Genomic DNA, 4235 nt, shown 5'->3' on the forward strand with positions numbered 1-4235 from the left:
TTCTGCACAGTGAAAGAAACCGTCACCAAAATTAAAAGCCAATAAACTAAATGGGAGAAAATATTTCCAAATCATATATCTGATAAGGAGTTAATATCCAAAATATATAAACAACAGGTATAACTCAATAGCCAAAAAACAATCTGATTAAAAAGTGGGCAGAGGATCTGAATAGACATTTTTCCAAAGAATATATACAGATGTCTAATAGGTACGTGAAAAGGTGCTCAACATCACTAATCGTCAGGGAAATGCAAATCAAAACCACAGTAAGATATCACCTCACACCTGTCAGAATGGCTATTATCAAAAATACAAGAAATAACAAGTGCTGGTGAGGATGTGCAGAAAAGGAAACCCCTGTGTACTATTGGAGGGAATGTAAATTGGTGCAGCCATTATGTAAAACAGTATGGAGGTTCTTCAAAAAATTAAAAATAGAGCTACCAGATGATGCAGCAATTCCACTTCCGGCTATTTATCCAAAGCAAATGAATATACTAACTCAAAATGATATATGCACCACATATTCATTGCAGCATTATTTACAATAGCTAAGACATGGAAGCAACCTAAGTGTCCATCGATGGATAAATGGACAAAGAAAATGTGGTATATATATAATGGAATATTATTCAGTCATAAAAATGAAGGAAATCTTGCCATTTGCGACAACATGGATGGACCTTGAGGGCATTATGCTAAATGAAATAAGTCAGACAGAGAAAGACAAATACTATATGATCTCATTTATATGTGGAATCTCAAAAAACAAAACAAAACAAAAATGAGCTCATAGATACAGAGAACAGATTGTCAGAGGCAGGGGGTGGGGAGTGGCAAAACGGGTAAAGGAGGTCAAAAGGTACAAACTTCCAGTTATAAAATAACTAAGTCATAGGGACGTAATACACAGCAAGGTGACTACAGTTAATAATACTGTATTGCATATCTGACAGTCACTAAGAGAGTAAATCTTAAAAGTTCTCATCACAAGAAAAAAACTTCATAACTATGTATGGTGACAGATTTCTACCAGACTTATTGTGGTGATCATTTTGCAATATATAAAAATATTGAATCATTATGTTGTATACCTGAAACTAATATAATGTTATATGTGAATTATACCTCAATAAAAAATTAATATTACTTGTAATCTCTAAGAAAATAACAAAGAAAAATAATAAAAGAAACAACAGAATTAAAACAGTACAGTATAATATTTATTTAACACAAAAGGAGACTCTGATGGAGGAATAAAGGAACAAAAAGACATAAGACATATAGAAAAAATAACAAAACAGCAGATGGAAATCCTAACTTATCAGTAATTATATTAAATATAAATGGATTAAATATCAAATCAAAAGTTATAGATTGGTAGAATGAATGACAAACTATGATCCACAAGTTTACACTTTGCATTCAAAGACACAAGTAGGCTGAAAGTAAAAGGATGGAGAAAGGTATATCATGAAATGAATAATCAAAATAGAGCTATATTAGTTGTATTAAAGTCAGAGAAAATAGACTTTAAGACAAAAATTATTAGAGACAAAGAAGAACATTTTATAATGATAAAAGGATCAATCCATCAAGAAAACATAATTATAAACATGTGCACTTAACAATAGAGATCCAAAAACTTATGAAGCAAAAACAGACAGAATTAAAGTGAGAAATAGACAATAAGACAACAAGTGTTGGAAACTTCTATTTTATTTTCAATAATAGATAGAACTAGACAGAGAATCACAAAGAAAATAGAGGACTTGAATAACACTAGACCTACAAATCCATAGAGCATTGCACCCAACAACAGCAGAACACAGATTCTTCTCAAGTGCACACAGAACATTCTCTCTCAACAGACCATATGCTAGGCCATACAACAACTCTCGATAAATTTTAAATTTACTGAGATAATGCAAAGCACATTACAACAGAAGGAAACTAGAAATCAGTAACAGAAGGAAATTCGGGAAATTTACAAATATAAGGAAATTAAATAACACATTTGCAAATAACCAATGGGTCAAAGAAGAAATAGGGGAATTAGAAAATACACTGGATAAATGGAAATGAAAACATAGTATACCAAAACTAATAATATGCAATGAAAGCAGTGCTCAGAGGGAACTTTATAGCTGCAAATGCATTGCCTTAGTCCATTCAAGCTTCTGTAACAAAAATATCATAGACTGGGTAGCTTAAACAACAAACATTTATTTCTCACAGTTCTGGAGGTTGAGAAGTCTGGGTCAGACATCATGCCTTCTGATGTACTACAGAAAAACTAGATTAGTGGTTGCCTAGGATTTAGGGGAAAGGAGGGTGGGGGGGGGTGACAGCTAAAGGGTACAGAGTTTTTTCTTGGGGTGATGAAAATGTTCTAAAATTGATTGTGGTGATGGTTGTACAACTCTCTGAATGTACCAAAAACCAATGAACTGTAAACTTTAAATGGGTGAATTAGTCACATAAATTATATCTCAATAAAGCTGTTACCCCCAAAAAATCATATATGGCTATATCCAAGATAAGTCACCTTCAATACAAACAAAATAAAGAATATATCATCTAAAGAAAAGGGGATTAGAGAAAAATTAGGTACTCAAAAAATATTAAAAACAAATACAGAGTCTCAAGAAAAAAACATATTAGAGAAAAATAAGGTACTCAAAAATATCTTCTTCTCCATTTTAGCTGAAAAGAAACTCTTTTTTGGTTTTTATATTTTTATTTTATTTTTTATTATGGTAACATTGGTTTATAACATTGTATAAATTTCTGGTGTACATCATTGTACTTGTATTTCTGTATAAATGACATCATGTTCACCACCCAAACACTAATTACCATCCATCACCACACACATGTGCCTAATCATCCCTTTCACCCTCCTCCCTCCCCACTTCCCCTCTGGTAACCACCAATCCAATGTCTGTCTCTATGTGTTTGTTTTTTGTTGTTTTTATCTTCTACTTCTGAGTGAGATCATATGGTATTTGACTTTCTCCCTCCGACTTATTTCACTTAACATAATACCTTCAATGTTCATCCATGTTGTCACAAATGGCTGGATTTCATGGCTTCTTATGGCTGAGCAGTATTCCATTGTGTATATATATACCACATCTTCTTCATCCATTCAGCCCTTGATAGGCACTTAGGTTGCTTCCAAGTCTTGGCTATTGTGAATAATGCTGCAATGAACACAGGGGTGTACGTATCTTTACGCATTGATGTTTTCATGTTCTTTGGATAAATACCTAGCAGTGGAATAGCTGGATTGTATGGTAGTTCTATTCTTAATTTTTTGAGGAATCTCCATACTGTCTTCCATAGTGGCTGCACCAGTTTGCACTCCCACCAGCAGTGTATGAGAGTTTCCTTCTCTCCACATCCTCTCCAACACTTACTGTTTCCTGTCTTGTTCATTATAGTCACTCTGATGGGAGTGAAGCGATATCTCACTGTAGTTTTGATTTGCATTTCCCTGATAGTTAATAATATTGAACATCTTTTCATGTGCCTATTGGCCATCTGTATATCTTCTCTGGAGAAATGTCTGTTCATGTCTTTTGCCCATTTTTTAATTGGGTTGCAGTTTTTCTGTTGTTGAGTTGTATGAGTTCTTTATACATTTTGGAGATTAACTCATCAGACACATGGTTTGCAATTATCTTCTCCCAATTGTTAGGTTGTCTTTTCGTTTTGTTGATGGTTTCCTTTGCTGTGTAGAAGCTTTTCAATTTGATGTAGTCCCATTTGTTTATTTGAAAATAAACATTTACACAGTATCACAAATGTGTGGCACAGTGACCACAAAAGTCACATTGCAGTTAAAAATGTTGAGAAATTACTGCACCAGCACTATAACATTGAACTACTAAAATTTTAATAAAAGTGTAGTTTTCTTTATTGCTGTATCTCAGAAATTAATATATATCTTCAGCCTTGACTGGCTGAATAGTAAGATTAACACTCGGTGATTTGAGATTCAGCCAAAAGGTGTATTTAGTGCACCTGTATTTTGATGATCTGTTATATCTCATCTTTTTTTTTAATTATTTTATTGAGGTCACATTGGTTTATAACATTGTATAAATTTCAGGTGTACATTATTATATTTCAGCTTCTGTATAGACCGCACTGTGTTCACCACCAACATTCTAGTTTCCATCTGTCACTTTACCTACTCCCCACCCCCTTCCCCTCTGGTACCCACT

The sequence above is a fragment of the Diceros bicornis genome, chromosome 6 (genome assembly GCF_020826845.1).
Source record: "Diceros bicornis minor isolate mBicDic1 chromosome 6, mDicBic1.mat.cur, whole genome shotgun sequence".
Classification (NCBI taxonomy): domain Eukaryota; kingdom Metazoa; phylum Chordata; class Mammalia; order Perissodactyla; family Rhinocerotidae; genus Diceros; species Diceros bicornis.